General features: G+C 42.3%; 1 long non-coding RNA gene across 1 annotated transcript; it reads left to right on the forward strand.

Moving 5' to 3' along the window:
• Nucleotides 1-715: 715 nt before the first annotated feature.
• On the forward strand, nt 716-3825 carry LOC112845308 (uncharacterized). The gene is made up of 3 exons (XR_003218115.1): nt 716-774; nt 1083-1223; nt 3807-3825. It is a non-coding gene; the product is annotated as an uncharacterized LOC112845308 (long non-coding RNA).
• Nucleotides 3826-10527: the final 6702 nt, after the last annotated feature.

Below are 10527 nucleotides of genomic sequence, written 5' to 3' on the forward strand. Positions count from 1 at the left end.
CTTCACTCGTTATCAAATTATCAGTATCTTTGGAAACATTTAATACGTCGTGATGGTTTAAATGCTGAGTCGTTTTCTGTTGTAGAATTAATATTCATAATAATATTTATACAGCGGCACTATACGTGTTTGCAGTTTAACAAGCCCTCACAGTAAAAATGTATGAATTAAATGTTACTGATGGGCTCTTTTCAAAAACATCAGCGTCTGTGTCACACTGATTTTGATCAACTGACTTATTTTATTGTAATCAAACCTATTTTGATATTGTTGTCTTGTTTTTCCTTTAGCGAGGTGGTTTCCTTCCACTTGTAGCAGGACCAGTACGTCTGCCAGCTCCAGGAAAAGCTCCAGTGACCAGGAAGACCTCAGCATTCGCCAATTCCTGCTGAATTACCGCAAACAGAAAGAACTGACAGAGGGCATTGGAATAGAGGATGATTATAACACTGAAGACAGAGGTAATAGGTCTGTCTAAGGGCCAGTGGAATATAAGCTATAGGTTGTAGTGGTGGTTATATTAGATTCAGAGTGTAGAGGAGATGGATCATTGTAATTAAGAGTCATAGAAATCTGAACCTCACTGCTAAACTGGCGGTCTAACTGTACATGTGCTCCATTGCAGAGGTCCCTCCCACTGAGTGTGAGGATGTTGAAGATGCTGGTAGTCCTGATGTGAAAGCAGAGCTTCCCTCCCACCTCAGCATCACTAAGGATGTTATGGAGCGCTGCATTCATCTGCTGTCTGATCCCAGCCTCAGGCTCCGACTCAAGGTAGTTTTATGTAGAGTCAACTGTTGGACTAGTAACAAAAATAATCATTCTTGTGAGGGTAGGACCGCCAGCGTTGGTACAATTCATCCTGTCAGAACTGTGTGGATGACTGTTCACTGGTGTAATGCTCATCAAGGAAAAACATTCAGTCTGGTCCAGGAGTGAAACAGAAATAAGTCTGTGCTGAAGTCGTGCCTGCTCAGGAGTTTGGGCTCTCAATGAAGACCTCAGTAATTAGTTTCAGCTCACATTTAATCAGGATCAAAACAGAGATAATTGTTAGGTGTGTTGTGCGTCTTTGTCTTTAGGTACTGGACGTGCTGGAGTTGTGCGTTCAGGTGCTGAGTGAGAGGGAAAATGAACTGCTGCCTATGGCTCATCGCTGCTGGCCAGCACTCCTGCAGAGACTCACAGCCGATGACCCATTAGCAGTCCTCAGAGCCTTCAGGGTAAGTAAAACAAACCTCTCTTTTCATTACGTGAGTCAAAATTATTCAAGTCGTCTTTAGTTTTTTAAACTCTTAATAGTGAAAGAATCAAAGATTGTTCCCAACAACAGTCTTATTTCATTCAGAAATAGTTCTATTATTTTTTGGGGGGTTGTAATGTGAAGACTCTTTAAACTAACATTTCTTCTATCAGCACAGAAAAATCACTGTGGATGCCTTCTTAGAGGCTGCTTTTCAAACTGTCTCAGAGAATCACAAAGTAGGACTTTGGGATAAATGAAGCTGATAGTGTTTTGTGATCTTTGGTGCAAGTGTCAGCTGATTCAACTTGTGGGTGTAAATTAGGCTACTCGTCAGCTCCTGTCATCAGCTGGAATATTTTTAAATTTGTTATTCATATTTTTATTGATGAGCTGACAAATACAGACACGTTAAGTCTGTAAACAGTTATTTATTCACTCAGAGCTGCTGCTGGGAAATTGTTTCATCAGCTTTTGGATATATACGCGTTTTGTAAATACTACAATTCATCCAGGAGTACACAACGGGAAGGTTTTATTGAATTTTGACAGCTTGCTGCTTTTGTACATTACATTTTTGTACATTACATGGGTGAAACATGAGGGGACTTTGTGAGGAGGAGGGTTTCTAAAGAGGTTCTGCCCAAGCTGAGCGCCTCTCTGGCACGGCAGGCTCCGATAAAGCGCCAAGGCTGGGCCTGTCTACACACACACCCTGGCCTACAAACTGCAGCTGGCTGTATTGCAGGGCTGGGCTGACTGTGCCAGAGACTGGATCTGGGTGAGAGAATAGAGACACAGTGCTCACAAACAGCACAGTTTCACCAAGACACAACATGAGTGCATCATCCTGTAGAACTGTACCTGGGATCTGGCAATGATCAAAGCAGCCACAACATGGACAAATCAGAGCAAGACAACTATTCTTAGTTGACGCCTCACTTAATGGAGATTGGTGCAACATGAAGCCCATTTATGTAAAACCACATTGAAGATAGATGACCTCTTATCTTATCTTATCTTATCTTATCAAAGCCTATTTGATCACAGGGCTGTAACTTTCTTGTAGGAATAAACTTTATGATTCTTCTTAAATGAATGAGTTATAGTCAGCTTTCTTCCTGTGAGTGAGACAACAGCAATACAAGTTTGTGTCTGTACATTAGTACAGAGATGAAGATGTCTCTATGCTAAGGTTAACAATTAGGTTGTTAGCCTGATTTGACATTAAAGCTGTGTGTGGGAGATGAGTCGTCAGAAAAGCCAAAAAAGTCAAAGAACTCATTGAAGCTCCTTCACCACCGGGTGGTGGTGAATGAAAATCAACCATTGGTATCACAGCATAAATCAGGGCATCTCTGTTTTATTATAAAAACCTTAAACTGTGAAACAGTTCAGCATCCTAAACACGTGACGGTGATGTTGTTGCTAAAAATGCCTCTTCACTGTGGCAGCTCTGTCATTAAACATATTTTAAACATGACTTTGATGATACGGACCACAGCCAGCTGTGCCAGCAGGATGCTGCTCAGGTCCAAACTGCACACACAGCTACGACTGCAAGCAGCTCTTCTTATACCCAACTGAGAAAAACGTGATTGTTCAATCAGCGAATGCAAAGCCATTTAATTGATAAGCTCAGAGAAGTTGTTGTTTTATTTTTGTTTACTTTGTGCTCAAAATACGTCCATTAGCATGTTGAAAATATTCAATATTCACTCCCACTGAGGTTCATCGCTGACAGAGGAAAAGAGTCACAAAGGTGACAGAGCTGTCTGCAGCCTTTCCAGAGCCAGTGTTACATCTAACAGTGACAAGGACTGCAGTGTAAAGACAATTGTTTCATTTTGTAAGAAATCAGGTTGTTTGTGAAACTGTTCCTTTAACATAGCTTACGGCACTTTGTGTACAGCAAACTCTCTCATACAGTATAGTGTGCAGATAAACAGGCACGATACACGTTGTGTGTTTGAGATGCTCTTTGTGATTATTCTGTGAAGTGGGTTTCAGTATGTCTGTGGCTTCAGTTCACAGTGGGTGGGACAAGGAAGGGTTTAAAAAGGAGATTAACCAGCAGTGGTATCTTTACCCCATATTATTCGGAACCAGGATCATATTTTTAAAGGATTTGTTCTTTTGGATATAAAAGTGTCATTATGTGCACGCACTGGACATAATCAGAAAAGAAGCATTCACAACTGTAACCATGTATGGAGCCAAGCCTGGAGCTGGACATGTAACGTGCCCCACTTTCCTCACATCCTGCTGCACCACTGCCTGCTGTTTCAGCCCATCCACCACCCCAGCATCCACCTGTATGCTCCTGGAGTTTTATGAGTAACATATTTGCAGGGAGTGATCCACCCGAAGACCAGGCACCGAGCTCAAACTGTATTCTGCCGCTGTGATTAATCCGTGAAATTAACTTGGCTTTGTTGCATTTTATTCGTTTTTATTTTCTTTTTCAAGTTGATTTCTGTTGTAATTTCTGGATAAAAGGTAAAAGTATTACAATTTTATATGAATAAAATATAGTAAAATGTCCTGTGTTTGGTTTTCTCAGCTGAAGCAGACCTAGATGCTGTTTGTGAAGCCTGTCTACCCTACCTGAGATCCAGACAACCCATCAGACTGCAAGAAGCCTGTTTAAGGTAAGTCTTTATTAAGGACCGCTGTAGTAAGTAACTCAATCTTTCATTTAGTTACTAATGTGTGTGAGTGTTACACACAGACAGAATGCCATAAATTAAAACTGTGCCATCCAGTTGACATTGTATTGCCATGTTGGTCATTAATAGCCACGTGACATGATTTATCAGTAAAATCTGAATTTAAATTGAATGCTTAACATCATATTTGGAGAGGTGCTGGGTGTTACACAACAAAATGTGACTTCAGGAGTCATTCATTGTCTCTGAACACTGAACATGAAACAAAGCACTGTGGCTATAGCTTTTGTTCCCTGAAGGAGAGGAACATGGGACCTGACAATTGAATACCTCAGGAATAATCAGGTTCCTGCATGTTCTGGGTAAAGACACCAGTATTCATGACTTTAACGTATATTACCTGTAATATAAGACTTTTAACCCTTTGCTGGAAACTTTAGTAAATCAGTTTGTGGGCCTGATTTAAATATCACCCTCACTCATTTTGTCCCTTGAGAAAGGAACTTCCAGAAATACGCAGATGTAGTTCAGCAGTGGTGGCTAAAACCAACAGGAGCAGTTAGGCTAACTTCAGGTTGCCACACCACAGAGCTAACTAGCAATAGCTAGCAATCCCAACTTGGCAAAAGTGTTCCTAGCCAGGTAAAGAGCATAAAAAGTGAGGAATGACTGTGATGATGAGTTTATATGTGGCATATCATCACAGGTCAGTTGCCTTACAGGCGTGAATAGAAGTGTCTTCAGGACACGTAGGGCCGTGATATCCCAATACTGTGTGTACGAATCTGAAAGGGAACTCATTTCACCTTTACACTGGCAGCTGATGCAAAATGTGTGCACTGTGAGAGCTACAGTAATGTAAAGGACAGATGGAAGCTGTGAATAAACAAAGTAAATGAATAAAAAAATAGCTCAGAATGCAGTATGCAAGCAGCCTTTAATAACTCACATCATTCTGAATTATTGATCTAAGTGTTTGGGTAGCAACATAGCAGCCACAAGTAAAAACACATGCTTTAATATACTTAAGTATTTTCCTGCTTGGAGGTGATTTAAAAACAAACCTGAAGAGAAAGGCAGTGTTGAGTTAATGAGCTTATAGTTAAACTGTTGGTTCGCATGTTAAAGCCAGCAAAACTGGTTCAGTCTGTCACTTTGGATCATAGGAAGGTGTTTTCCATACAATAGATATTACATACAAAGCAAAACACAGCTCAGAGCTAATCCTATTCCTGTGTTTCTTTCCCTTTCCTGCACAGTGTGTTCCGACACTTAATCCAGGTGGATCCGGACACCTTCTGGTTTACTCTCAATGAGCTGCACTGCCGTCCTCTTACATCCCACACCACCCCGACCTCCTGCCGGTGCAGCTGAACGGCACGGGCAGGCCGAGAGACGAGTTCTCGGACAACGTGTTCAAACTGCTCAAGGAGGAGTTTGGCTCCGTTACTGAGACAGTTAACCAGCCAGTCAGCTAATGAGCTGCTGCTTGATGAAATTGACTCACCTCACAAACGGACGGCTTATTGAACCACGACTCCAACAGGTCAATTAGCTGAAAGAAATCTGTCAGCTGTGCCAAATAGTTGATCACCTAGCTCTGTGGAATCAAGAGCTACGCTGTCATTTACAAAATGTTACTTAGTCATCACCTTGATTATCTAACTTCCTAGCTTCTGCTAGCCCACAATTAGTACTTACTGTACATTAACATTAGGTTAAAATGGAGCGCTACTGAGTTATGTTTGATTAAAAAGAGAAAACAAAAATACAGTATCTGATATTTTTGGCTCTTGCCTTATTTTCCCCAGGAGGGAATCACAGCAGATGAATCCAAACACATTTTTACATCATATGACCTTCTTGATGTAACCCTCTCATTTATCCAGGCTTGGACCAGCAGTAAGAGTATATTAGCTTTGGAAGCCCTGGGGTGGCTGTCTCCTCCACCAAGGAGTCATTAAAAAAAATACATGAAAATTGTATAAATATGGTTACAGCTGTTGATTGTTTGTTTTTTTCTAAAGTACAAGAGCCGGCATTGCCACATAAAAGATTTCATTTTGCTTGATGCAATGATCATGATGCAATGTGCAGAAAGTTAAAAGATTAAAGCTAATAAAACAAATTTCATTTGATTCAATTTTATATGTGTGCATGAACTAAGGTGTAAAGCCCTTTGGTCAGCTGTATCGCCTTCAAACCTGCTATAGAAGTGACATTGGACAATGGAGAAAGGATAAATTGAACTCATTCATAACCATTCATGGCCAGCTTGATCCAAGCGGTCCTCAGTAGCCATGACAACGAAGACCTCCCACAAATCCTGCTGGGTGCAACCAAAAGGGTTTGTTGCACACCCCGCAACCAAATATAATCCTATAAGGTATTTACTCACTTTATGTCACTTCCACAATGTTATTATATATAGTTGTTGTATAGTTGTTTATGTTCTAGTCGATGACGTCGTGTAGCTACTTCTAATGACTTTTAGGAAAGTCAATAGCGATTTTCCTTACTGAGAAGCTGGCAACACTGTTTCAAGCAGACACACATTGCCAGGGTGTGGCACGGCTGACTGGGAAACGCCAGGTCGTTGATTGATATCATGCCTTGTATGGTGTCAGGAAGACACACACACACATGCTTAACCGTCACGTGGTTAAGTGAATTGTGTGTATCCTCTGTTGTCAATAAAAGAGTGAGGTGGACGCAGAGGAGTTGGAGTTGCTTGGACAGGCGAGTGGCAGCACTGCTCTCCGACGCTCCCTTGCAAGTAAAACGTACTGAGGTGTCTGTGTGGTTGCTTTCAGTAACAGTTTCTGTTTACCAGCAGGGTTGACTTAAACCCAACAGAATCATTGTAAATTACTTCTGATGTTTAAGGAAATATCTACACAGGTATGCAGAAACCCACTTTTACTAACAATCACTTGTATAGGAATTTCTTTCACCTATGTGTTAATCACGTTATTGTAATGCCTTGGTGATTTTAGCATGTCTGACACTCATACTTAAGACAAATGGTAGGGGGTGTAGTAGGATGTTGGGGGAAACAGGAACTCCAGAGGACCAGTCTTTTGTCTCTGCAAGGACTCTGGGAGGTAGCAAGGGAGTGTGAACCTTAAGGTGTGAAACAGCTGTGTACTGCCTTTTGTTCCTGGAGAAGGTATTTAACTGAGAGCCACACTACTCTCAGTGAGACTCTGCTGACCCTGCCCGTGGTCATGTAGGCTCTCCATCAAGCTTGGTTGTCTGTTCTGTGTGTTTGATTAAAGAATGTTAGCTACTGCTCACCGCTCATCTGCAGGCTTTATTTAAGTGGAAAACTTCCACAACAGAATGGCGCTGCGAGCAGGATGGTCCGTGTGGTCGCTGAACAACGGTTCCGTGGACGGGCTGATCACCCTGAGGGAAAAAGGTACCTTTGTCCTACCGGCTGTTGAAGCAAAGGAAATGGAGGAGTCACGGAGCCGCGTGTTTCAGCAACCACCGAGACCATCGATTTTGAGGGGACTCCTGCTGATGGGTGAGTTGTAGCTAACTTGTATACAGTCATGGGGAGTTTTTTGTCTGGCCGAGGGGGGAACGCTGGCCGCCCCGGAGTTCGAGTCTCCGGGAGGAAATCCTGGTGGTTTGAGGCCCCAGGCTTGTGTTGGGTACGGTCCATCACAAGGACATTGGCTCGAGTGCGCTGTTGGGGAAAGCCGGCCCAGACCTGTGTTCGATCCAATTACGCCACAGGGACAGCGGTTCGGGTACACTGTCGGAGTCCATTTCTGCATACTATAGTGCGCAGAGTGGCGGTGTTCGTTTTGGTCCGTAGAAGGCAAGGGCCTCACGGGGGACGCCTGTGTAGTAAAATGGGATCTAGATCCAGTAGAGCGGCAGACGTTCCACCAGGCGGCCAGGGACAAAACTCAATGTTTGACTGTATGGTAAGAACTGAGTAAATGTGTGGTGTGTAAGATTGCAGAGAATGGTTGTGTGGGAAAAGTTGATGTGTGTGTAAAAAAAAAAAAAAAAAAAAAAAAACAGTGAAAATGGGAACAAAAAAAAGAAAAAAAAAAAAGAGAGGAGTGTAGAAATGTGTGTAAAAATTGTTTCCAACTAGCGGGAGAGGGTGGTACTGCAGGCCACCAGCTCCCTAGGGTGGACACACAAGAATTTCGCAGACTTGTTGATGAAAATAAGCAAAAAAGGAAAATAAGCAAAAATAGGAAGAGGGTTTGGTGATTTTCAGTGTAGAACAACTACAATCTTTCTGGGTTTTTAAGAAAGGGGACTTCATAACCAGAGAGGGGAGACGTGTTTCTTTAAGCAGTGATAAGAATGATCAAAATGTCTCAGTGTGTCACTTGCAGGTGAAGAACAGATCCTGATCAATTTCCACGTGCAGCAGTCGGAAGAAAATTGTAGGTTAACATCATTTAGAAACACTCAGCCAAGTTTTGGCTGAATTGTTTACAGCTTAACTTCCATGTGTTTGTCACCCTGAGAACACAAGCTCCAAGAATCTCTCCCTGAAGACAAGAAATGCAGTTCCAGAACAACGAGATGGATATCAAGAGCTCACAGCAGGGTCCTGAGCAGTGAAGAAAAGTTGCAGCAGCAGCTGTGCAAGACAGCGACAGCAAGGAGAAAAATGGCATCATCATGACTGGATGGATGGATGTGCATTTCCAACGAGCTGCAACTTTACTGTGTGTGAATGGACCTTTGAAAAGACTGTCTGAGTTGGACATTTGCCACTTTTGGAGCAAAATGGCAAGATGAGACAGTGGAAAACACAGGACAAAGCTGAAAGACAACTGACTCTCACTGGACTGCTGCAAGGGAGGAGAGATGAGATGAGACCACAGTGGAAGGAGCAGGGGAGAACATGGAGAACATGGCTGTTTTAGTGTGGGAACTGAAATTTGGGTTTAGGAAACTGGGAAGAAAAACGACTGCCTTGCGTGGAGAATTGAAAAGTGTCTGGAGCACCGCAAAGAGGAGAGGTACACAAAAATTACACAAACAGAAAAATGCATTGATCTACTAACACAAACACACATGCAATGAAGCTCATGAAGACCAAATAGCATTTTAAGCATGCATTGCTGTTACCATCATCTTGTCCGGTTCACTTAGTGGGTTAGAAGTGATACATAGACTAGTGAACTAGTATTATTTTTGGGGAAGGATGATTGAATCATAGCAGGGGTGAACAGAGTGCTGCAGGGGGGTCAGATGAGTCGAGACTAATAGATTATTGAGTTTGTTGTTTCTGATGTGGGGGAGGTCTTATCATGACACACATCTGGTTACATGGGGGGAAACAAAACTCATTATCTAATAGAATATTGCTGTTGTGTGAGGTGTGTGACTGGTGAATGAAAGTTTTGGGGATTTACTTGGCTGATGCATTTTCTTTGCATTTTCTTTTGGTACCACTTTGAAACTGCAATTAGTTTTGTTTTGATCTATCATTCTAAGAGAGTATGCTTAGACAACTTCTAAAAAGAGGCCTTCATATTGTTTTGATTTTTAACAGTGCACTGAGATTTTTGTTTGGCAGTTTTCTCTTTTTCAAGCAGGCCTGCAATATCAGGATCGAAAGCGCTACACAACATGTTGAACAATCGCAAGTGAGTTTCTCCAAAAATTAGAATGGGAAAGCCACTTATTTGGGACAATCAGAAAACAAGTCCCTGCCAAAAGGATTCGGCGAGGTAATCCAGTCTAAATTATTTTTTCTTTTTTTGAAATGACGTCATTGCTGGCAGTAGAAACTTATTGCGTCACGAGGTTCTACTGTCAGCAAATAAAAATGGGGGCTGACTGGACTGACAAAGCTTGACTGACTTGACACCAGTATGCAAGATTGCACCTCCACCTTGACCTGACAAAAGGGTGGATGTATGTATGTATGTTTCTTTTACAGGAGCAGAAAGGTGACAGCAACAGGTTGCATGACCTTTGGGCCGTGCTGACTTAACCTTTTAACTGCCACTTTCTGTGTCTTTGTGAATTTACCAGCAGTGTGTTATTCATGACCTTGTATTGTTTACAGTGCAGAGGTCACTGTGAGAAAGTGTGCATACAGATGCGCTGCGCTAACATCTATTTTCCACAGCAGAGGGCTAATCATATGATCCAATCACATGATTTACAGCAGGACACATCGCTGGCTAATGTTTTACCTTTTCTTAAGACAGGGCCTGAGTGAAGCTACTTCAGGGAGAATCCCTGGGAATCTTTAAGAGACAATGCATAACTTCATTGTGCATGTCTAATTGTGCTAAGCTGACATAGGGCAAAAGAGGGTTTTCCGTGGAAGCTTTCATTTTTAAATTGCAGGGACCGTGACATGAGAGATATGGAAGAAGAGACTGAAGTGCAGATCCAGACCACGACTGGGAGAGAACGCTTCAACAGGACCAGTGAGAAGCAGGACCATCTGCAGGACAGCAGACAAACGACAGTGGGCTGCACCACTGGGCTTCCAAAGGATTGTCACGAGAGATTTTGAACAGCAAAATCTTAAAATAAATGAAAGTTTCTACGTTGACGTTGAGGAAGACAACTAAGGTGTACGACGTGCTCTGCCTTAAATCTACAGCCACGTTGGAA

This window comes from Oreochromis niloticus, unplaced genomic scaffold, assembly GCF_001858045.2.
Source record: "Oreochromis niloticus isolate F11D_XX unplaced genomic scaffold, O_niloticus_UMD_NMBU tig00006646_pilon, whole genome shotgun sequence".
In the NCBI taxonomy this organism is placed as follows: domain Eukaryota; kingdom Metazoa; phylum Chordata; class Actinopteri; order Cichliformes; family Cichlidae; genus Oreochromis; species Oreochromis niloticus.